This window comes from Saccostrea cucullata, unplaced genomic scaffold, assembly GCF_032062105.1.
Source record: "Saccostrea cucullata isolate Sc308-1 unplaced genomic scaffold, CSIRO_AGI_Scuc_v1 ctg3768, whole genome shotgun sequence".
Lineage (NCBI taxonomy): Eukaryota > Metazoa > Mollusca > Bivalvia > Ostreida > Ostreidae > Saccostrea > Saccostrea cuccullata.
Genome location: NW_026925823.1, coordinates 588 through 27,437, shown reverse-complemented (window position 1 = coordinate 27,437; position 26,850 = coordinate 588). Strand labels below are relative to the sequence as shown.

The window sequence follows — 26,850 nt, the reverse complement described above, 5'->3', positions numbered from 1 at the left end:
ACAACGAAAATGAACCCCCCATTGAAAATTAGTGATGTTCGGCTGTGTAACTCTCTCTCTTATAAATGGTGAACAATCAACAGTGCTGTTCTGTATATCAGCTAGGTTAGCTGTGCCAGGTGTCATATTTAAGCATCCAGTCATAACAGACCAGGTAATAATTGAAATTTAGCTATCTTCATTTTAAACAATGTAAACCTACTGTGCTGAAAAAGGGGAAATTAATCAGACCTCAAAAAAGGTAGCAATGAAGTATGACCTCAAACCATAAGTGGAACATGAATTTTAGGACCATAATTATTGTACTCAATATTCATTTCTCCCATTTCAGCTGTTCATTCTACATTTCTTACTCCCCGTTCAGCTGTTCATTCTATATTAATTTTCCTATTCTCCTTTCAGCTGTTCTTCAGAGATGGATGACCTGGATAGGACGATCCGGATTGACATCATGTGGAGGGATGCACTTGGGTAAGTCATATTTTTACTTCACTGTAGTACACTGAAGTAACAAAAATATTTTTCTTAAAATAAATTGACTGCAAAAATGTAAGCATAAGTGGTGGTCATTTTAAGAAAGTTAAACTTAATTTTATGCTAGTCTACAAGCTAATTACCAGATATAATTTGTATCTTAGTGAGTGCCTAAACTAAATTTAAGGTCATATGCAACATACGTACATAGTTTGAACTTTATTGGGTTCTTCCCTGGAGTTGAAGAGTTCCACTAAATGAAGGACTTGTGTGCAATACTTTTAATATCTACGAGAGGTGTTCAAAAAGTTTGGGATTATCTTTATATCTACAAAACCACAATTCAGATTAGAATAAATTAGGTACACACTTACCCATACAAAAAATCTATAAATAGCATATGCTGGAAAATTTACTTACCTGGTCATTGGTCATTTGCAAAATTATTTTGTTAAAACACATTCTGATTGCACATACAAGTACTCTGAAGTTAACATCTTTAATTCAAAGAGATGCTTGAGTTTCTGAATGACAATATCTATGTGGTTTTTGGAGACAGGTATTCCAACAATCTATTGGAATTCCCATGGGTTCCATTGTGCTCGCCTCCGTTATTAGCAGACAGGAGTATTTTTATATTCATATGAAGCATAATTTGTGCAAAATCTTATGCGTGAAAAGAAGAAAACACTTGCTGTGGCCTTGAACTTGACATTTAGATATACAACGTATTGTCAATTACCAATGGTAATTTCCATTCCTAGGTTGATACCATATATATTGGTGAGCTTGAGATAAAAGATACCCAGAGTCTGACACATCTGTTTCATACTTGGATGTTTGACTTGAAAAAGACATAAATTAAATGGTAATCTAACAACCAAGCTATATGATGAACTTGATGACTTAAACTTTTCTATTGTCAGTTTCCCTTACTTATGTAGCAATGTAGCTTCATCACCTGTATATATACAGAGAGTATATATCCAGGACTCAACATTTACTTTAAAACAAGCTAGACCAGTTGGACTATTATTGAAAATTTTACTAGACCTGACCTGAACTTCACTAGACCTGGCTTATATCTGTGAATATACCTTAGTGATGTCAATTACTTTTTACAAAAAATGGTTGTCTCAGTTGTACTCGTTCAATGAATGGCTGTAAATTTTATGGTATATCTTAAAAAATCCTCTTCAGTTGCGTATAAAAATTTATAAACAGTTAATTAAAACAAAAGACTTCCTAGAAATTTGATCAATGATTGGATTGATCTTTTTATTGAAGGAAGGGAGAGGATTAAAAATGATATATATGTTCTGTTGCCCAGTGAAAGCAGGTTTAAAAAAAAAGAATGATGTTTTTAGGTCACCTGAGTAAACTCTGTCGTTGTGTGTTAACATTTGAACATTTTCAGCTTCTCCTCTGGAACCACTGAACCAATTTCAACCAAATTTGGTATACAGCATCTATGGGTGAACAGGGACAAAAATTGTGAATTTCATGGTTCCTGCCCCCCTGGGGCCTTGGGAGTGGGGCCAAAACAATTAGGAAAATTAGTGCAATCTTTAAAATCTTCTTTACTCCTGGACATCAAGCAGATAAACTGTTGGAATGAATGTAATGAGCATTGAGTCCTCTATCAAAATTGTGAAATTTGTGACCCCAGGGTTAGGGGTTATAGTGCTAGGGCGGGGCTCTATTGAATTAGTGAAAATGCATTGATTCTTTGAAAATCTGCTTCTCTGCTCCTGGGTATTAGATAAATAAGTATATAGTTATAATGAGCAACTTGAGAGCCTCTTTCAAAATTGTGTATTTTATGGCCACAGGGTCAGGGGTTCTGGTGTTAGGACGGGGCTCTGTTGATTATAAAGTGAAAAGATATTAATTCTTTGAAAATCTTCTTCTCTGATCCTGGGTATTAAATAAACTAAGTATATAGTTATGATGAGCAAGAGTGACTCTTCCAATGTTGTGAAATTCCTGACCCCAGGGTTGATGTTCTAGTGCTAGGGCGGGGCTATAGATTATAGAATGAAAATGCATTATTTCTTAGAAAATCTTCTCTGCTTCTGGGTATTAGATAAACTAAGTACTGAGAACATAGTTATGATGAACAAGAGTGTCTCTTCCAAAATTTTGAATTTTATGGCCCCAAGATCAGGGGTTCTGGTGTTAGGGCGTGGCTCTGTTGATTATATAGGGAAAAGATATTAATTCTTTGAAAATCTTCTCTGCTTCTGGGTATTTAAATAAACTTACTATGTACATAGTTATGATGAGCAAGAGTGTCTCTACCAAACAGGGGTTCAAAATTCCTCAAGCCCGACGTCCCAGAATAACAAATTCCAGATCCGGACTCGGCATTTAAAATTCGCCAAAGTCCTGGGACTTGGCTATGTTTCTTGTTTATCTTTTTTTTAAGTTAAAAAAATGATCCTAAAACTTAAAATAAAGCAAATTCTCAAATGTATTAAGTAAAAATGCGGGTTTGTGGTCATTTAAACACCCATAAAAGTTAACATTACAAACGTTTCGAAAATACAATCCGTCTTTTTATTTTCCGTTGCGGTTAGACTCTTGCTTTTACGCAATTCCTCGTGTTTCCTCCTATATGACAAATGGCAATTAGTTTATTAAATTTCGGTTTTAGCTTTGACTTACAGCACATTCTAATTTCTATTGATTTTAACAGATGATTTATTTAGTAGTGAGTATTTGTAAACGTTATTGTAATGTACAAATAATCTATCAGTCTGGTATTGTGTTGAAATACTCATGTATGGCTATATGACAGTTTATGGAGGAAAAATAAAACATATTAATACATATAGTCTTTATTCATTCAATGCAACAAATGAAAATAAATTAATATGTTTTACGGTGTGACTGTTGGGGTGGGCGCATGCAGTTGTACCATCAAAAACACTTGAAAAATTGATCAGCCACTTCAAACGTCAAGCCGCACAAGATGGACATCTCGACTAGCTGTGATGTCACACGACGTTACGGAGCTCGTCGAGCTTATGGAGACAGCCGAGCGTCTGGTTGAAACTTTAGACCTAATGCAATTTTGATCGAAAAAAAATTGCAGAGTTATTTTTTGTTTCTTTGAAAGTTTTCTGCAAACTAAAAGTCTTTTATGCTTTACGTTATTATTTATTTATTTATTTATTTATTTATTCGCGCAAAGGACATTGGGTAGTGCAGGAATTCTGGGAATGTTTCACAAAAAAAATTGGCTGACGTATGTACAGATTTCAATCCGAATTTCCTCTGTTCATACATGTTGTCTATTAAGCTCGATTCGCTGCGCTCGCTATAAGTAACATAAATTTAATGATGTGTGGGTAAATATGGACTCTGAAATTTCTTCCTTGGACTTGCCTTAAATTTACTCTTTAAGTCCTGGACTTGACCATGACAAAAAAAAAATTGAACCTCTGCCAAATTTGTGAATTTCATGGCACCTGGGTCATGGGTTCTTTGCCATTTGGTGTAAGGGGGAGGCTTTTTATTATATAGCATGATTTAGTGAAAAATATTTATTCTTAAAAAACCTTTTTCCTTTGCTCCTAGGTATTATGCCAATGATCATATGCCCTGTTCACTCGGAGAGTTTAATTCGAATTAAACGCAAGTTTATTGCGAATTAGCTTCGCTTAGCGTTCACACGGAGAATTTAATGCGAATTAGTTTACTTCACATTAGTTTACTGCGCATTAAATTACTTCGCATTAGCTCCGTGTGAACGCTAAGCAAAGCTAATTCAAATTAAATTTTGGGGCATGCGTAATGGCAAAATTAAGTCAAATGCGTCATGTTGGTGGTCAGCTTTAAGTAGTCGTGCTATTTTTGAGTGAAAAACTAACTTGAAGAAAAAATGTGTTCAAATAACTAAAATATGTCTCCAGACACTGTGACATTATGTCAAATGCATCTGCTTCTGCATAAGGTGACTTGACTTGTAAATGACGTCATAATAGCCTTCCTCACGCCTGACTGTCGAAGTAAAAGTTTAATTCACATTAGTTTACTTTGCATTAGATGTCCAGTGAACACAATTTAACTCGTATTAGTTTGATTCGCATTAGTTTACTTCGCAAGTGAGTTAAGGCTACATATGGAGGTTTTTACGCAAAATGTCTGATTAAATTCTATATTTGCTCTACCTAATGCACAAAAGATGTTAAGACTTGTTTTATCATACATTCTTGGTACCCACGAAATGCGATAGCCAGTACACATTATGACGTCATATTATGACGTCATCAACCTCTACTACACAAGTTCATAAGAAACATCAACAAAATCGCTTCGGCGCAAGGGCATACCTTACTTTGTTTTACAGAAACAAGGTAGAAAAAGACGCAGGGTATTCCAAGGATTTAAGATATTGCTGCGCAAATGTCGGCACTGCAATTGTTTATTTACTATTCGTGCAGTTTGAAGTTTAAACAGGGTAAAAATTCACAGTCCAGTGTAAGTTTCCTAATATTTTTATCGATTTAGAAAGTTCATAGGATTTGTGCAGCAAATTTATTAATTTTAACAATATTCTCCTTAATACTATGCAATGTTTATTTTGAATTAGATAGGTTATGCCCTTGCGCCGATGTGATTTTGTTGATGTGATTTATTACCTTGAATGGGAGAGAAAAATGACGTCATGATATGACGTCATAATGTGCACTTGCAATAATAAACTGTTGGTACTTAGTATATATTAGAAAATCAATTTGATCTTTCTCTGTACATAAAATATACAAATTATGAATTTTTTTTTAGCTCATTTGCATAGAAATATTCATGTTTAGCCTTAACTCACTTGCGTTCGCATTATTTTACTGCAAATTAAACTTGTCGTGTCAACAGGGCATAAGTATATATATTTACAATGAAGAAAGGTGCATCGAGCAAAATGATTACTTTTATGCCCCTGGGTCAGGCGTATTAGGTGGGGGGGGGGGGTTGAAAATAAATAGTCTGAAAATAAATTAATGCTTTGAAATCTGCTCTTTGGTATTAATTAACCATTTATGATGAAATAAAATTTCATATGATAAAATTTCCAAAATTGTGAAATATATGGCCCCAGGGTCAGTCACAGTTCCTGTGGGTTGGAGTGCACAACTGGTTATAAAGTGGAAGTGCATTTTCTTTTTGTTACTCTGATCTACCTCTTGGTATTAAGTAACTAGAGTAAGCATGTTAAGTGTATAAGCAATGGTGCCTCTTTCAAAATTGTGAATTTCAATCATGGTCTCTGGTTTAAAATGAGAACCAAATTCAATTGTTGGAAAGTTGTTACATATTACTCAGGTGATCTTTAATACCCGTGGGTCTCTTGTTAATTAAGCAATTTGTTATGAAAGACCTCGGAGTCCAATTTACACTTTAAAAAATAGTTCAATATCCTATTAGTAACAACAATATAATTATTAGATACCTAAGATATTGTTTGAGATTTTTAAGATATTATATATAGATATGACAAAAAAAGAGGTGCCCATACTTTATCCACGTTTTAAAAATATTAACGACTCTCCAGAGACAGAGAATTCGGGTTTTGATTGTCACCACACTTATTTTGGGAAAGGTCTTATATTCTTATTCACCCATTCTGTTGCCGCGATTTGTCCATTTCTGACAAATAAACTGTTCTTGTTATAAAAATTAAAATTAAGGCCATACCAATTTCTACTAGTGCTAATTGTAACGGGAACCGTTACAGATGTTCCCCAAACGCTCCCCAACTCCCTTTTCGTGCCATATTCCATGTAAGCCTTATTAAATAAGACAACATCTTTGCATTTTTGACTTTAACAACGTTTTCCCAAAAGGATACCAATTATATTCAAATTTTAACATTGTACCCGTGCGCATGTGAATGCACGTGCGTGCTTATCATTTAATCATGCCTACACTTTCTATATCTTTAAATATACTTTATATTAAAGCATTTAGTCCAAAAGTATTAAGAATCACTAATTCAAGTGTATTTTTAATTTCACTCGTTCCAAATGCATGCATGTGCGTGCACTGCATGATGACCATACCTTCTTGTAGGAGGCCCTTATATCTATCTATGTTCTAAATCCCATCCTGTTTGGTTGAAAACCAAGGAAATTATAGCCATTTCAAGTTTCAGCCAATCAGATTGCAGCACACGTGCATCCACGTGATTTCAAGAATTTTTTTCTAAATCATAGTGTAGAATATCCTAATGAATGACTATGTTTTAAGTTTCAAAGCATTTCGTCAAAAAACAAAGGAGATATAGCCATTTAAAGTTTCAGCCAATCAGATTGCAGCACAAGTGCATGCACGTGATTTCATGAATTTTTTTGTATATCATATTGCAGGATATCCTAATGCATGACTATGTTTTAAATTTCAAAGCATTTCGTCAAAAAACAAAGGAGATATAGCCATTTAAAGTTTCAGCCAATCAGATTGCAGCGCACGTGCATGCGCGTGATTTCATGAAATTCTTTCATATTATATTGTAGGATATCCTAATTCATGACAATGTTTAAAATTTCAAAGCATTTCGTCGAAAAACAAAAGAGATATTGAGATTTTTGTTTCAGCCAATCAGAGCAAGGCGCACGTGCATGCGCGTGAGTTCGTGCTAATTTGACAGTGTCATATTATTAACACTATTAATATATCCTTATGTAATGAGTTTCAAAGTATTTCATCGAAAAATGTAAAAGTTATAGCTATATTAAGTATATCAGCCAATTCACTCATTTCACGCGCACGCACGTGCATGCGTATGCGCGCAAAATGACCTTCGTTCCGCACACCTACACTACACAACTATTAACCCTAAAAAGGTTTTAGCTCAGTTGGGTGAACAGTTTCTGAGAACACTCGCGGACAAAAAAAGTACCGGAGAAGAAATAAGAAAAAAAATAATAATAACTAGGGCTAATTGTAACGGGGACCGTTACAGATGTTCCCCAAACGCTCCCCAACTCTCTTTTGGTGCCATATTCCCTGTAAGCTCTTTTAAATAAGACATACTTTATGCAATTTAGACTTAAACAACGTTTTTCCAGAAGAATACAAAATACATTTAAATTTTAGCATTGCACGCGTAGTCATGTGAATGCATGTGCGTAATGAACATATCATCTTGTCTATACTATCTATATATTTTAATATACTTAATATCAAAGCATTTAATCCAAAAGTATTAAAAAATACACTAATTCAAGCGTATTTTCAATTTTACTCATTTCACGTGCACGCACGGTCAAGCATGTGCATGATGACCATACCTTGTTCTAGGAGTTCAGTATGCCTATCTATATTCTTAATCCCATCTTGTTTGGTTGGAAACCAAGGGAGATACAACCATTTAAATTTAAGCCAATCAGATTGCAGAGCACGTGCATGCGCGTGATTTCATATTATATATCATATTGTAGAATATCTTAATGCATGACTCTGTTTTAAATTTCAAAGCATTTCGTAAAAAAAAAAATGATATTGAGATTTTTGTTTCAGCCAATGGGAGCTAAGCTCACGTGTAGGCACGTGCATGATGACCATACCTTCTTATAGGAGTCCATTATATTTGTCTATGTTCTAAATCCCATCCTGTTTGGTTGAAAAACAAAGGACTTATAGCCATTTAAAGTTTAAGCCAATCAGATTGCAGCGCACGTGCATGCGCGTGATTTCATGACAATTGTTATATATCATATTGTAGGACATCCTAATGCATGCCTATGTTTTAAATTTCATAGCATTTCGTCAAAAAACAGAAAATATATTGAGATTTTTGTTTCAGCCAATCAGAGCGAAGAACATGTGCATGCGCGTGCATGCATGTGCATGGTGACTTTAACTTCTTGTAGGAGTCTAATAAGTCTGTCTATGCTCTAAATCCCATCCTGTTTGGTTGAAAAACAAGGGAGTTATAGCCATTTAAAGTTTAAGCCAATCAGCTAGCAGCACGCGCATGCGTGTGTTTTCATGACAATTGTTATATATGACATTGTAGGACATCGTAAAGTGTGCCTATATTTTAAATTTCATAGCATTTCGTCAAAAAACAGAAAAGATATTGAGATTTTTGTTTCAGCCAATCAGAGCGAAGCGCACGTGCATGCGCGTGAGTTCGTGCTAATTTGACAGTGTCACATTATCTACACTATTAATATGTCCTTATATAATGAGTTTCAAATCATTTCATTAAAAAAAGTAAAAGTTATAGCTATATTAAATATATCGGTCATTTCACTCATATAACGCGCACGCACGTGCATGCGTATGCGCGCAAAATGACCTTCGTTCCGCACACCTACACTACACACCTATTAACCCTAAAAAGGTTTTAGGTCAGTTGGGTGAACAGTTTCTGAGAACACTCGCGGACAAAAAAGTACCGGAGAACAAAGAAGAAAAAAAAGAATAATAATAATAACTAGATGCGTTCTTGTTGCTAGGGCAACAAGCAGGTCTTCCGCCCGACTTTTCGTTAGAAATCTCTGCTCCGTCAGGCCATGAAATAGATTTCAGAATGTATTTTTATCGTTTACTTTCATTGACAGCAGTCTCTCAACATAGATCGTGATTATTACAGTTATTCCATAAAATATCTCAAAATATAGCTTTTAAAAATCGACAAAATCTTCCATACATTATAAAAAGGAAAGAAAAGTCATATGCAACTGAAAAAAGACAGAAACAAAGAAAAAATTTTTGCAACGCCCCCAGCGGGATTCGAACCCCCGACAGTGAGACAAAGTTTGGATCGGTCATATCTTTGCAACAAATGCACGCATAAAAATGTTGAAAACATATTTAGAGTTCTTAAAAGATACTCTATCAACCCTGTGATTTTCAAAGAAAAATAGTGAAAAACAAAAAAGTTGAAAAATTAGACTTTTAGAATTCACTTCCGTTTGCGACCGGAAGTCAGAACGACGAAAAATGAAGGTCGTTCAACACATCTACATTCGATGTTCTATCACGTCCGTAAGTTTCAGTTTTATATCTGTTACTGTTCTCGAGAATTTTTTGGGACAAAATTCCATTTAAAAAATACAATTTTCCCCAAAAAACGCGAACGGAAGTAAATTTCGAAAAAGTGAGGGACACCCCTGGAGATATTAACATGATGCACCATCCCTGAAAAAATCGTTCAAATTGAACCACGCACAGCGGAGATATGACCTGTACTATGAAAAGTGGAATAATAATAATAATAATAATAATAGAAAACAGAAGGAAAACAATAAGGTCTTCCGAAGGAAGTCGGAAGACCTTAATAATAAGAAACCGAGTAAAAACAATATGTTCCCAAACTCCGTTTGGGGAACATAATAAGAAACAGAGTAAAAACAATATGTTCCCAAACTCCGTTTGGGGAACATAAATATAGTTCGTCGGATTCGCCGCTTCTATTTATTACAAATGCAAATTATAATATAAAAAAAAAATGTCCGCGCGCGCTTCCAAAAAAACCTGACTAGGCTACATTTTTTTTCTCACCAAACACACAAGAACTTTGAAACTTGTATGACAGATGCGCGGGATTTATAGTGAGATTGAAGCAGTTTGGGAAGTTTTGCACCATGTCTGTTTAACTGTTCATATGTACCAGGGGTGTGCAATTTAGCATCCCCTGACGCCCGGGCCTAACATTTTGGGGGGTCGGGATAGTGGTTTTCTACAAGGAGGTAGCCTGTCTACTACACACGCAATACATGAAAAGCACAATCGGTATTTTCACTCGTTTTTGGCTATAAAATTCCCAACCAGTGTATATTTTCCAGACAACATACTCCTACTGTCAATAAATCTCCATAATCTTATCCGTTTTGCAGAACTACTTGACTTATGTACTTCCAAAAACGATCGTTTTTTCCTAATCCGAATTTCCTCTATTCCTCCTTTTATGGTAAATACATGCAGCTACAATAACATATCTTTAAATTATTTACGATCACTCAATCAACTGAAAGATAAGTGTTTTGTGACTAACATAAAATATATTTCTTTTGTTTTGAATGATTTAAGATGAAAACAAAATGAATTTAATTATTTTCATTCTAAATGAGCTAGTGCAATGATCAGAGAAAGGGAAGATAATTTATTGAAGTTCATTTTAATTTTATTTCATAATAATTTAAACATGACTGAATTTGATATTGAGAATTTAAACTTTGACTTTAAAAAGAATGACCTCAGTACCCTGACTTTTATCAGCAATTAATTTCTTTTTCAACATTATTTAGTTTTATTTTAATTTTTGCCCCAGGCCTGTATTTAGGCTAGTAACTTTGCAGCTGCCACTAGCCTATGGGCTAGTACTTGATTTTTTTTAATTGCACAACGCTGTGTACTTATAGTTAAAAACAATGGGTACAAAGTTGTTTCATACACAGCAATAGAAATGAAAGCAGAGGAGATGTTTGAAAACATTACATTTATGAAAGTAAAGTCTGTGAAATTTAATTGACACATTTTTATTTATTAAAAAAAATCCCCAAAAAGTTAAGAATGATAAAGTTCATGTGGTATGCAAATTATATCTACCGGGTATCTTTATTCTTTTTGGTTCACGCTCTTTGAAATCACACTTTATTAAGAAAAATATATGTATATACAGTAAAACTTCTCTAAACCGGCCAGCTGCTGGACTGAATAAAATGGCCGGACTAGAGGGGTGGCCGGTTTCCCGAGAATCTAACATACTGAAGAAATGTAGAACTGTGTGACAGATGCTTGGAAAAATATATAATTGGTGTCTGTTATAATTATCTGTCAACATGTTATTAATATATCGGCAGACACATTATTCTTAAGGTTTAAAAAAAATTATTATTAGTGAGGATATATTCGACATGCATGTCGATTTATTAAGAAGAAATTAGAAAATAAGAACACAAAAAAGATTGAAAGTTACTTTATTAACCATATGAGAAGAAATAAACCAGACACTTTACCTTAAACTGATACTGCATGTGTATCTGTGTATCGCTTATGTCATTAAAAAAAGTTTGTACTTCAGTTAAAAGTAATAATTAAAACATCTCTGAACAAAACTTCTGTTATTTTAATCATGAAATGTATATTTTGGTAAACATTTTATTTAATTTTTTTTCCTCAGCATTATTTAACAGTGCTTAATTTTAAGGCCGCTTATGTGTATTTAAAAAGATGATGCAATATGGCGTGCGATAATTTGTTTAGTCATTATCTGATTTAAATTTATTAGTTGCTTGATATTTTATTAATTCAAGTTTAATTGATGTTGATCATATGTACACAGCTTAGACCGGCCATTTACGTAGTCTGGCACGATAACTAAAAAAAAAAAAACCCCTTCAAGATGGCTACACAATAGAAAACCCTATGAGGCCATATTCAGTTTTCACACCTTTGACAACTTGTGGGTAGGTTATTTTTAGCTCACCTCAACGAAGTTGGGGGGAGCTTATGTGATACCCTCGGCGTCGGCGTCCCAGGTTAAGGTTAAGTTTTTTGGGGCAGTTTTCTTTTTAAGTACTTCTATGTCCTATATTGATTAGACATGCATGGAAGATGCTTCTAGTGTCTTTCATTGTACCAGTCCAAGATTCAGATGCTGCGGTTTAAACAAAGAAATGACCAGATTAATGTTTTTTGGAGCAGGTTAACATTTTTGGTGCAGTTTTTGGTGTAGGTTTCATTTCCAAGTAACTATAAGCCCTATGTTGACCAAACTTGCATGGATGATACATCTAAGGATGCATACTACCGGGCTTGCTTCGGATGCTGAATCTGACCTACATTTTCCGGTTGAGTGAGCAGGTTAAAGATTTTGGTGCAGGTTTCATTTCCAATTAACTAAAAGTCTTATGTTTACCAAACTTGCATGGATGATACATCTAAGGATGCATACTACCGGGCTTGCTTCGGATGCTGAATCTGACCTACATTTTCCGGTTGAGTGAACAGGTTAAAGATTTTGGTGCAGGTTTCATTTCCAGTTAACTAAAAGTCTTATGTTTACCAAACTTGCATGGATGATACATCTAAGGATGCATACTACCAGGCTTGCTTCGGATGCTGAATCTGACCTACATTTTCCGGTTGAGTGAACAGGCAAAGATTTTGGTGCAGGTTTCATTTCCAAGTAACTATAAGTCCTATGTTGACCAAACTTGCATGGATGATACGTCTAAGGATTGATACTACCAGGCTTGCTTCGGATGCTGAATCTGACCTACATTTTCCGGTTGAGTGAACAGGTAAAAGATTTTGGTGCAGGTTTCATTTCCAAGTAACTATAAGCCCTAGGTTGACCAAACTTGCATGGATGATACATCTAAGGATACATACTACCAGGTTTGCTTCGGATGCTGAATCTGACCTACATTTTCTGGTTGAGTGAACAGGTTAAAGTTTTTGGTGCAGGTTTTATTTCCAAGTAACTATAAGCCCTATGTTGACCAAACTTGCATGGATGATACATCTAAGGATGCATACTACCGGGCTTGCTTCGGATGCTGAATCTGACCTACATTTTCCAGTTGAGTGAACAGGTTAAATTTTTTTGTGCAGGTTTCATTTGCAAGTAAGTTTAAGCCCTATGTTGACCAAACTTGCATGGATGATACATCTAAGAATGCACACTACTGGGCTTGCTTCGGATGCTGAATCTGACCTACATTTTCTGGTTGAGTGAACAGGTAAAAGATTTTGGTGCAGGTTTCATTTTCAAGTAATTATGAGTTCTTTAATGACCAATCTTGCGTGGATGATACATCTAAGGATGCATACTACCAGGCTTGCTTCGGATGCTGAATCTGACCTCCTTTTTGTGGATGAGTGAAAATGTTAGTTTTTGATGCATGTTTCATTTCCAATTAACTATGAGCCCTATAATGAGCAAACTTGCATGGATGATACATCTTAGGATACACACTAATGGATGCTTTGGATGCTGAATTCGACATACATTTTTCAGATAATAGACCAGGTAAAAGTTATGGTTGCAGGTCTATTTCCAAAAAACTATAACTATAAAGGCTTATATAACATTGTATAAACCAAACTTGCACAAATGTTGCATCAAGAGATGAAAACTCTCAAATTTGCTTCAGATGCTGGATTTTGATTAGATTTTCATGAAGAAGAACTAGTTTAAATTTTTTATGTAGGTCTATTTCAAAGTATCAGATCAAAATTGCTTAAATATTTTCATTTTTGGAATGTACACTTTTTGTTGGTGAATTGTGTGACTTTGCCTTACTTAAAGACAACATTCGTTGAGGTGAGCTCTGTAATCTCTGATTACCTATGTTTCACACCTCCGGCCGGTCATTATTTCCCTTCTGGCCAATGACAGTTAAATTTCTTGCAATCATAAGGTGGCCGGTATGATGAGGGGAAAATTCCTATGTTTCTTAACTTTCGTTCTTGGAAAAGTGGCCGGTGTCCGGTTTTCAGGGGTGGCCGGTTTTATGAGAGTTTATGTGTAAAGAAATGTTAAGAATTTTGCCGGGACTTTTAAATTTGGCCGATGTTCAGGGAGAACCGGTTTCCAGGGGGGCCGGTTTGGAGAAGTTTCACTGTATATGTATTAATTATATTCGCTCGCCTCATAATTTTGAAACCCAAAACAAAAAATAATAATTATAAAAAAATTTCACTCGCTCGCCTCACTTTTTATTTTTGAAATTATGTTCTAATTCGTTTCACTCAAACGAACATAAATTATTTACAATCAAAACAAGAACACTTGTCTACATAGGAAATGGAAGCGCTTGCTTGCCAATATTTATTAGACGTATACATTTACAAAAACAAGTCTTCAATGGTACCGATTCTCTACCTTCCTTCTACAATATATCAAAAATATAATTAATCACACATAACAGTACAAAATGCATTTTAACACAATGCTTTTATATGTCCTCACTTCAATGATTAAAAACGTAATATAATGCATGTATGAACTCAATTATGCTTCCCTCGCCGCCCAGGAAAAACCATAGATAAAAAACAACATCGATTTATGTTGAAAAAACTATGGAAACCTGTAAGTCCGCAGCAATTGCGAGGTAAACAAAAATGAATGGCGGACTCATTCTCACAAACTTACGGACGTATCATATATTATAATGTACAATTAATCGACTAGTTTAAGTAAAACCTATGCAAAATGAATGTAAGTTAGAACTATCTGTAAACACATTTCGACTATATGTAGCTAATATGTACCATTACACAACAATCTTACATTTATATCAAATACATAAAATTATCTAGAGAGACTAAGCAAATTGTTTCCCATCTTTGACAATTAATCTGTTGTGTACAAAACTTTTAATTTTCTTGTAAAGAAAACAATTACTTTCTTTATTAAACAAAATACTAGTAAAAGGTTGAAGAAAGAGGGTGGGTGGGTGGGTGTGAATGTCGCAAAGCAAAGCCTTCGAATGAGTTAAAATCGTGATTAAAGTGAATACCTGTTCACCCGTTCTACAGGTATCGACCTTTAAATACTGACCAATAGCTACTGTCGCTATTATTAGCACATAATAAACAAAAGCACGTGTTCCTAGTACATATGATAAATTAATTTATGTTCTAATTCGTTTCACTCAAACGAACATAAATTATTTACAATCAAAACAAGAACACTTGTCTACATAGGAAATGGAAGCGCTTGCTTGCCAATATTTCGAACATAAAGAAAGAGGGCTCTGGTTTTTCTACAAGCTCAAGAAGCAGTTAAAAATTAATGTTCATTTATATAAGGAATCTTTGCTAAAAATTTTTGTAAATGTTGATCTTTATTGCATTTTCTTGATCATACGTGTGTTTAACAATTTCTGGTGGAAACTTTATTTACTTATTTATTTTTAAGTAAAAACTAGATATGCAATCTTAACCTATATTTGTCCAAATAAATATAACGCATTCAAAATGTTTATCCGATTCTTGTGTTGAATATATGTTTGGAACAATGATCCTTTTTAAACAAGCTTTTGCAACAAAGCAACCATAGTTTTGACGCTGATACTGGAAATAAAAAACTAGATCGTACTCACTTTGTTCAGGTCTGTTTTGTTTTTCCTATAAATGATAAAGAATAAGTATCATAAAATAACATCGAATCTCCAAACATTATTCGTTCAATTAACTCAAACATCCATCTTAAGCTATCAAAAATAAGAAACTAAACAAATCATATCTTAGTGTTTTATATTATTGATATGGATTTCACCATTAGCAAGATTGAACGCATACATATATTTCTTTTATAAAAGTATAAGTCTTTAAGATTTCATTTTTCAGACATGACAGATGTTATCAGATGTAAATCATCATAATATGCGCTGTTAATACAGTTGTATTTTCCTTCAATTCACTTAATTGCCTATTAAAATTGACCGTTCCAAAACACAAACATCAGTATACTGTAAACCAACTTTTATTCGCGTGCGAGAAATTTTCGCGAGATTCGCGAGAGCCTCGTCATCGCGAATATTTCTCGCCGCGAATGGGTCCTTACCGTCTCTTTTTCTATTAAAAACCGTTCCAAAAAGGCTTGGTCGCGAAAATTAATCGTCGCGAACTACTTTACTCCCGGTAAATCGCGAAATAAAGTCGTCGCAAATAAAAATTGGTTTACAGTATTCTTTTAAGTATATAGAACCATACAACTTATGTCTTATTCTCTTTGGGTATAGACTTTGATTTTACCATTTGCTAGATTGAACGCAAACATGTAATACTCCTATACATTTATGAATTTTAAATAAAAAACATCTTAACATTCCAAACAAAACAAATGACGATTGTTTATCTTAAGTAATCATCATAATTTTCGCCGTAAAACATTTTCCTTCAATTTGCTTGCCGAAAGTAAATAAGTTCTGAAAATCAATTAAAATTTGCAACAAGCCTTTTAGAATACATGTTTATCAATTTTGTATAGCATAGTATCTCTGTAAATTATTTGTTGGCTGCATCATTCCGTGCACCAGAAATCATCATGATTACACCACTGACAACATACTATTCGACCAGACTTTAACAAGCTGCGACGTGCTACACACCAGAAAAATGTTTAGAACTACACTGGCTGCGTCAATACGCACCAGGTCTTCCACTGGCTACAACATGCTATGCACCAGGACTTCCACTGGCTGCAACATGCTATGCACCAGGACTTCCACTGACTGCAACATGCTATGCACCAAGACTTCCACTGGCTACAACATGCTATGCACCAGGACTTCCACTGGCTGCAACATGCTATGCACCAGGACTTTCACAGGCTATAATGTGCTATACACCAGGACTTCCACTGGCTGCAACGTGCTATGCAACAGGACTTCCACTGGATGCGTCGTGCTGTACACCAGAAACACCCTGAAAACTCTACTTGCGTCACATACGCACCAACATCAACTTACTAACTTCACTGGCTGCAACGTGCTATGCACCAAGAACATAATGATAAATCTACTAAATGAGGCATACTAAGCACCAGGATTACTATAAAGATCACTGTGCATTAAATGTATCTTATGTACTGAATCTTCATGTGCAGTAAAACCAACACTTCATAACTGTGCAAAAATATAACTGTTTTATAAACTTCTATTAACTCATTCTTCAATACTGGTGAATTTTCAAAATATATTTCTTTTCTCCTTTATTTTCCAATAAATAAAGTGGAAGCAGATAGATTGCTATTGATATGATTGGATACTTGTGTAAGGATATAGTATAAATAGTTTTATGGATATGAGTTGAGGAATAAAAAAATATTTATCATTGTTGTGTTGCATTTACGGGATTTCAATTGCAGAAAATGTGACATAATTTTTGAATAGGCATAAAGATGTTGTTTTATTTAAAAATAAAATCATTTGGCATGATATATGTGTACATTATCTTAGCATATAAATGAAATAATATATTTATTTTGTCAAACATGCTAAAATTATCCGAATTATTTTTTTCTGAACTTAAAAATTTGTGGTTTATGTTCGTAACGCATGGTGTCCATATGCATTGAACTTTTTAACACCTCTCTACAAACATTAAATAATTTGTCAAGTTCAATTTCTGTGTTTAATTAATGAGTATGTGTGATAAATTTTTTTTAACAATAGGCTTCATGAACATAACTCCGTTCTTTTTGTAATTTTAAAATGATCTCTGATTGTAAAATGTTTGGTGTCTTGACCGTTACGAACATAATAGCTTTCAGTACGATTGCTAAAATAACAGCCAATGAATCATAAGTTTGGCTCAGGAAGTCCGTAGCAGTGGTATAATTATAAATTGAAAACGAAAGTAGAAAGGTTGCGCAGCTGTCTGCAAAAAAAACATGGCGATGCTCATTGTGTCCACGTGGAAGACAGAAGTTACGTACATAATAGATTCGGTATGTATTTTCATATTGTATCAATTTTAGTGAATTTTTAATACATAAATACAGTCATTGTATCTTTATACCATGTATCCATTAATCAGAAACTGAAATATGTCACTTATGACCATACAAAATGCATAAATCTGTCCGAGTCGAGTACTTTTGGTTTAACATTTGACTTTTGATTCGCGTCTTTTGTTACGAACATGTGTTTTTGCATTATTTGTATAATCTATTAATAATAAAGTTATATTGTACTATATTTTATTCTATATTTGTTAGTTTTGTTCTGCTCTTATCAAAGGATGAATACTTTTTGAATATTTGTTTTAATATTGCCATATCATTTACGCAATTACGTTCATAACAGAGACACGAAAACTTGAAGTAATGACATAATTTGTACTTTAATTGCCTTCTTTCTGGTTTTATCAAGGATATATAATAAATATAATTAAACAGCATATGTGTTGATTACATCATGTTGTATTTTGTTTTTTATATATTTTTTTCTTTCAGATTTACAAGAAATGACTGAATTATGTTCGTAACAATGACACAAAGATCCAAGACTCAAAATAGAAGACCTAGGATATTTAGCAATCCATCTGACAATTTACTTGTCTGCATTTATTCTCTTTGAAAGCTAGTCTATTATTAAGCCTTGAAATGAAATATTAAAAGTATTAAAGACAAGTGTTCGATTGTATTGTTATTTTTTTTGTTCGTTTTGAAAGCCTGATTCAGAGTTAGGTGTCCATGTTACTTACATAATTTCTCCTTTTTTGAAACTAGAAATAAAAATTGTGACTTTTTAAATAAATTCCATTTAATATAAAATTAAACATGATTTCATCATACCTTTTTGATTACATTATTTTCATATTTTAACAACTTGTTAAATTCTAGTAACATGTTACTTGTTTAGTACTTATGTAAGTAACGGTGTCCATTGGTAATCTTGGATATATTTTCTAATTATAATGGTATAAGGTAGAAATAAGACATGCAATAAAACATGCAAACTAGTGTTTATATACTTCAAAAAGGATTCACCAGAAAAGAATAGCTTATTGATTTAAAAAACAGTCACCGTGGACACCAAGTTACGTACATAAAATCTCAGACATGCTTGTACATTTGGACACCTATCTCCTCTTTAAGACTTCAGATTATCTTCCCATCAATTTTTTTCAGAAGCAGGAAGGGTACTGACTCAATTAATATACATAAATTATGAAATTGATTATTTTTGAAAAATAACCCTTTGGTCACAAATCTGAACTCAGTACTGAAGAATGAGTTTATTACAAAATACAATTAAGTACTGTTTTTCCATTATACTATATAAAGAATTTTTCACATGTAATTTTTAACGACTTCTAGATCGTTACTCATTTTATATTCTGCGACAGTGTGCATGGCTATTATTTTTATAACATTTTAAATTTCTTAAGCCTTTATAGCGGCATTTCCATGTACATCCGATTTTCTAATTTTTTCACGAAGCAGTATCATATATAACACAGATAAAGTATAATCACAACCGTTCAATGTTCAATATACTAGTAGATTCAAATACAGGGATATAAAAAACGTCCCTCATTCAAAATTTATAAATCATTACGATTATTTCAAAATAAAACCTAAAATAATAATAGTTAAGATATTCCTATTTAAGACGTTCTGGTATTCCAAAAAAGAAATTATATATACAATTTTATACTTGTATGTTCTTAAAAATTTAGACTGCTATCTATACACTGAATCAAAAAACTCCTCGACACGTAACAACTTCAACCGACGTTTACTTGTTTTCAAATATCGCATGTCTTTTGAAAACAAACTGCAAATTAAATTTTATTTGCATCGTAGTGCTGATGAGTGAAATCTAGTTTGTTCAAGTCGTGTCCGAAACAATATGATATGGCTAATTATAAATATCAATACGTTCACAGTTGAATCAAAATTTGACCGTGAAACCTGAATACAATCAATCGTATTCCATATAATCTCATTATAATATTTTACTGAAATATATAGTATACTCGGATTTTCATCATTAGACCAGAAAAAAAAAATCGACAATATAAAATAACATTTCTTAACTGTTTGAAAACTTTTTAAAAATTTTCAAATAGGTAAAATTAATCTAGAGCTTTTTCCCTTCTATCTTTCATTTAATAACGAGAAAATGAAATGATTTCATTTACAAGCAGCAGGCTTTTGTATTTTTGATTGATAGTATTTAAAATACATCTATCTTATATCTAGAGGTTTTATCTAGAGTTTTGTTGTTTTCCATGTGAAGCTGAGTGCGTTGCAAAGAGAATCTGTAAAAATTAAGCTGATTTATAATCTCCCAACCTAATTTAACTTAGTTGTGAAATCAAATCCAAATCAGTATTTAAGGGTTTGTTAAATAAGCATACATGTACATATGTACAAATGCATTCATACAGTATATCAAAGCCTGCTTTAGATTCTAGCTCTCTCATAATCATAAGCGAAATCATTCATCGAAGTGGTACATGTATTCTGTGTGTTCAAATGAATGTCATACTGCCCTATAAACAATTAAAAAATGGTTTGTATATTCTCCATCATCATGATACTGATAGTATAATTATTATGCTGACTGTTAAAAAGAAAAAATACCTGTGCTATGCTTTACTGTTTACAAGTTATAAATTTATATTGTATACAATAAAATGTATGTCTTACGTAATAAAGTGAATTGAATTCAATTGTATTCAAAACGTTTTAATTATAAATAACTTAAGTATTATCGAAAATACTTATCTTTTACTTCAATGACCATTATGTACTCTCTGTTTATGGATGTAAAATCTGTTAAACTGTTCAGGCGATTCTGGACCTTTGTCTTCCGATGAGCAGTGGAAAATTCTAAGAAGATAGACATAGGTGAAATAACTTATCGAAAAGGTATCTTGTCTGTGTTTACTTTCATTATGTACTTTTAATTTTACAATAATAAACGGGGGATAAATTAATGCCGCGTTCTTGAACTTGAACCTTAATTATCACCAAAAACTGAAAACATTATTTTTAAAACTTATCTTCTGTTTCAATGGCACTTTTTTACTCTGTTTATGACTGTGAAATCTCCTTTGACCGTTGATGTAACGAATGCTGGACTTCTCGTCTTTTATTGAGCCGTGAAAAGCATAATTTCAGGCATACATGTACGTATCTAAGGTTTGAGGATTCTCGGTCTGCATGCGCTATTCTGGATACTTCACCACGAGAACTGTGTTTAATGAACCGTCTCTGTATTTTCGATGGTAAACTGAATGTTTGAAGAGAATAGCTGTCTTTGTCAAATGCAATGCCATATAAAATTTGTAGACTGGTTGTAGGATCGACTTTCCAAACAGGGATGGGCCTGTCTCCTTACAATTTTTGTCATTAGGAAGTATACGCCTGAATGTCGCAAAGCAAAGCCTTCGAATGAGTTAAAATCGTGATTAAAGTGAATACCTGTTCACCCGTTCTACAGGTATCGACCTCTAAATACTGACCAATAGCTACTGTCGCTATTATTAGCACATAATAAACAAAAGCACGTGTTCCTAGTACATATGATAAATTAATATCCGAAGAACTATTTTACAAATTGGTATGGCCTAACTTTCATGGTACATGTAAGAAATATAAAACTAAGAAGAATCTTTCAACATTTGTGACAAAATGCTATGGAGCAGGTCATGTGACCGCCTATATCACTTGATTCGCCCATGAGCAGTACGGTGGCCTATGTGAGAGAGGTATATAATCAACACTGAAACCAAATATTGTTTCTTTTATGAAAGTTATTCAATTAGTTTGCGAATGGTTTGATCACCCCTCATATATGGATTTATACACCTCTTTAAATAAATTTTGACAGGAAAAAATTGGGAATTTATGTTTTGTTATTTTTTTTTCATTTCTCTTTGAATGTTATGCAGAAATTTTCATAATTTGATATCTGTTCAAAACCCCTGGTAGTGCATGAGAAATTATCAGTATTTCCTTAAAAGTGTCCGATGGTATGACAGGCAGTATGCTTCTATTAGGATTCTTTCTCTGAGCAAAAGAGCCAGTTTTTCTATCTAACAGCAAAGTCATGAAAGCATTGTATATGCATAACTTGATTATAAACTGACATGAAAATGTAGGTGCTTCAAATTTATGCTCCCCCTTTGAAAAAGGGAGGGTATATTGCTTTGCTGCTGTCCGTCAGTCTGTCAGTCCATTTAGTTTCCGTTCATTTTCTTCACAACTGTTGCCCATACTGAGGAGGAGGAGCCCATCACCTTGACATATCCATTGTATTTGAGATATTGGTGTGTGAGATAATGAGGTTGTACTGTTGTCTGTTTTTCAGTATTCCATAGAGGAGGAGGAGGCCATCACCTTGACATATCCATTGTATCTGAGATATTGGTGTGTGTGATAATGAGGTTGTACTGTTATCTGTTTTTCAGTATTCCTTCGAGGAGGAGGAGCCCGTCTGAGGAGGACCAGCTGTTTGAGGAACTGATGGAAGAGGGACGACTGTAAGTAAAAACTTTGTAATAGGTTCACATATTGATTGAATAAAAACTGGATTTTTAATTTCTTTTTAAGAGATATGTATTTGAAAAAAGGTTTGGTACGGTGTTCAATTAGCTGTCAGTTTGTGAATATTTCCATTTCTATTTGTTTTATCTTTGAAAATTAACTCTTAGTTAATGGAGTTGATCTCTTGATAATTCTACTGTAATGTAACTTAGACAAATCGATTGGTAAGGAACCAAGGAGGCCTAATACACAGGTGAATCTTGTGCGCATCTGTGTTTGTGTCTCAGATGTTAAGGAGGTCACATATGCATGTAAATCTCGTGCGGCTGTCTTTATGTTTGACGCTAGTGGATGAGGACTATATAATTGAAATTTACATGGGAGAAATCTAAATCTATTGTCTACATTTTTAAAATCTAAATCTACAATTTGATATCACAATGAAATGGAAATATAAGGATTCACTGTCTAAATAGTTAGTATAGAATGCCAGGGATGTCAATGATGTGTGAAACTTGTGATAATTGATTGCATAACAGGCTCATCTCATGTTTCCCACTATCGTTGATGCTCTGGCTTACTAGTATTATAACTAATAACTAAACAGTAATTCCTTAAATATATACGTATGATTTAGAAATTGGTATTTTGAAAGTTCATTTAAAATCTGTGTAATTGTGTCAGGTGATTTTTAGCAGATAGATGAGTGTCAGGTACCTTTGTCTTTAGACAGGAAATAATATGTCTTAAGACTGGACATATAATGTTATGGTGTTCATGTCCATCTGTTTGTCTCTCTGTTAACTCTTATCATATCTGGCTCATAACTTAAATATGAAGCAGTAATCAATTTTTTTCTCACTTCAACGAAGTTGGGGGAGCTTATGAGATACCCTCGGCATCGGTGTCCACGTCCCAGGTTAAGGTTAAGTTTTTGGAGCAGTTTTCTTTTTAAGTACTTCTGTGTCCTATAGTCATTAGACATGAACAGCAGGCCAACAGCCTGTATAAGTTCTTTCCATTAATGTGTTTAATTGTACCAGTCAATTAAGGTTTCAGATGCTGCAATTTTAGCAAAGGAATGACCAGGTTAATGGTTTAATAAAGTTTATGGAAATTCAGCATAACTGTGTTAATTTTTAGCAGAAAGATGAGTATCATGTACATAATTCTATGCCTGTCTTAAACAAGAAATGATATTACTGTGTGAGAACTGCATGGGCAATTATCATGTTATTTATTCATGTCTATCCGTCTGTCTTAAACTCCTTTCAAATCTGGCTCAAATATTAAAATTAAAATATGAAGTGTAGAGTAATCCATTTTTTGCCTTTCACTCTTGGAACTGTTTATAATTACCAATATGTGAGGATTAGGTGAAAGGGGCAAAAATTTCTCTCTAAACAGAAATAAACAACCAAAAGAACTTTTATTTATCAAATTGCCTTATTTCAAATTTGCCCACAAGCAACATGAGAAATAAAACAATGACAGAGTTTGATCCTGGACTTGTGATTGTAGGGATGAGGAGAGGCTTCGTTTGATAGATGAGAGCTTGCGGGCGGCCGAGGAGGAGCTGCGGCTACTGAGAGAAGAGACGGAGGTAAACATTAACAGTCTAACACAGCTTGTGCCCCGTGTACAAAAATAGTTTATATTTTTATGAGAATAAATTATGTCAAATTCAAAAGCACTCCGGTGAGATTTTTTGAAATTAACACTTACCCGGTACATAGTTTATTTTAGATTAGATAGGATATGCCTTTGCGTCAACGTGATTTTGTTAATTAAGAAATAAACAACGTTATTAATATAGTGAACATGGCGTTATGAATAGCAATTGCTCTGCTGGCATATTCCATGATGCGCGCTAGTGCATCATGGAAAATATGCCAGCAGAGCTATTGCTATTCATCACGCCTTGTTCACTAAATAATCGTTGTTTATTACTTATATTTGCATTTTTTGATGTTGTCAAGAATATCAGAGGAAATCCTGACTTACATAAGGACGTAGCTTCTTCTGTCTTCAGTAAAGAAAAACATATGGCTTTAAAATCAGTACACCTGATCAGTACTCCTTTTCTCTAATAAATCATAATTATAAAAGTATTTCCCTCTCTAACACAGTTATCTGGATACAAGCAGCGCCGTCATCACATTCTCTTAATTTTTGTTTTGATGCAGTCGGACGTCATCGATCAACGTTATTGAAATCCTCTGACAAAAATCAATTATTTAAAACTATGATAAAAATGAGAATGATTTTATAATGATTATTACTCTAGTATGCTTTTCTGTGATTTTTTTGGTATTTTTTCTATTTTTTTTTCTTGAAATAGATATAGATCTACTAGTTAAAGAGATTTTCTCTTTCTGTATGTTACTGTAAAATCACATATTTTCGTGGGGTCAAATTTTGGTGGTTTGAGGAAAATCTCTTGGTTCGTGGGGATTTGATTTCGTGGATCAAGAATGAGTGAGTACTTATGTGTGTGACTTTTTACATTTCATTGTGGACATGAATTCGTGGGTCTCACCATACCACGAAAACAACGAAAATTAAACCCCCACGAAAATTTGTGATTTCACAGTATTACCCAAGTGTGAAGAGTTATCGTTCTTTGTACAAGTATGCATGATACAAAAAAATAAAAATATGGATTTCTATTCAATTTTTAAAAAGTTTTAAATTACAATTAAATACATTGACCAAAATTAAATTTTTAAAGATTATACACAGCAATTTTAAATTGTTCTGAATTCCTTTTTTTCCAAAAAATATTATCAAAAACTTATATTTAGTCCTTTTACGAAACATTTCATATATATACTTCTCAACACGGTAAATAACTGTAGTAGAGCTTGTTCTACAAGAGTGAGATAGAGCAAATGCGTCTATAGTCCTATGAACCTATGAACGCAGTTGATGGCTGCATGTTCATAGTGCGAGAGAGCAGTGGATATGCTAATCTTGTGATTTATAACCTTGAATGGGAGAGAACAATGAGGTCATTATATGACGTCATAATGTGCACTTGCATTAACAAACTGTGGGTACTAAGTATGTATATGAAAATCAATTTGAACTTTCTCTGTACATGAAATATAGAACTTATGAATTTTATTAGCTCATTTGCATAGAAATATCCATATTTAGCCTTAACTCACTTGCGTTAACAATGCTGCGAAAGGGCCACACTCTTTTTCGGGGGGGGGGGGGGGGGGGGGGGGGGGGTTAATTCAGAAATAGTGAAATTTTGTTGGCATGTTTTAAAAATCAGGGTTCTTCTCAATTAAGATATAATGTGCCAAAAAAGTTGAAACTTCTGAGGAAAGATCTAAGGTAGTGTTAAAGATTCAAAATGGACAATCAAAGTTTTACATGTTTAACAAAGAAATATGTTTGGAAAATCTTTAAAAAGTCTTCCTCCCAAACACAACAAAGCCATAATTAGTCATTATTTATATAGAAGCATCCTTAGGTAGTGTAAATTCAAGACCTTCTGTGATAGGGTGCGGCCACAATGGAAAGTTAAAATTTTACCCTAAGGAATATTTATTAAGAAAAAAAAATCATAAAATCATGTTTACCTAATTATGTTCAAATATATGTCTTAATATATATAAAATATATACATTGAAATAAATGAAGCCCTATAAAATGTTTTTATACTATTTTAGCGTATGGAAGAGGCCCCTCTGATGTTCTTTGAGGAGCCTAGGAAGCATGTTTGGCTTCAGTCCCCTGCAGCCTCCCCCCCTGAGACCTTTCTCCCGGACACCCAGGCAGAGTTTAGGGCAATGCACCAGACAGACAGAGGTAGGAATTCTCGAAATATTAATGTAACAATTGATTGAGAGCAGAACACATTTCAGGGTTTTCTACAGACATTGAGTTTAAATTGCTTTACTACTGGAAATCAATTTTTTTCAGAACACATTACTGTATTTTAATCAATAACAGTAAATCATGTTTTATCTCACCTTAGCCGAAGGCTCAATTGAGCTTTTCTGATTACATTTTTTCCATCGTCTGTCCGTCTGTCTGTCTGTTTGACCAAACTTACTACAAAGCATCCTTGAGTGATGGGTAATTTAAATTGTTAAAATGAAGGCCCAAATCCCCTCACAGGAGGATTTAATTTTCACGAAAAGACAAAAGTAGGGTTTGGTCATTAAAAAATCTTCTTCTCAAGAACCACTGGGCCAGAAAAGCTGAAACTTATGTGGAAGGATCCTGGAGTAGTGTAGATTCTAAATTGTTCAAATCATCGATGATCCTCGATGTGGCCCATGGGCCTCTTGTTTTTCAAAACACATGAATGCCGTAATCCAATAACTTTTTCCCTGTTTTACTCATGTAAATATTGGTATCATATATACTGAGATTTTTTCTAAAGGTGA

The 26,850-nt window shown here is 33.7% G+C and overlaps 1 long non-coding RNA gene across 1 annotated transcript; it reads left to right on the top strand.

Annotated features, from left to right (window-relative positions):
* Positions 1 to 397: 397 nt before the first annotated feature.
* LOC134269844 (uncharacterized) lies at positions 398 to 24,043 on the top strand. Its single transcript, XR_009992656.1, has 3 exons — positions 398 to 471; positions 22,369 to 22,440; positions 23,966 to 24,043. It is a non-coding gene; the product is annotated as an uncharacterized LOC134269844 (long non-coding RNA).
* Positions 24,044 to 26,850: the final 2,807 nt, after the last annotated feature.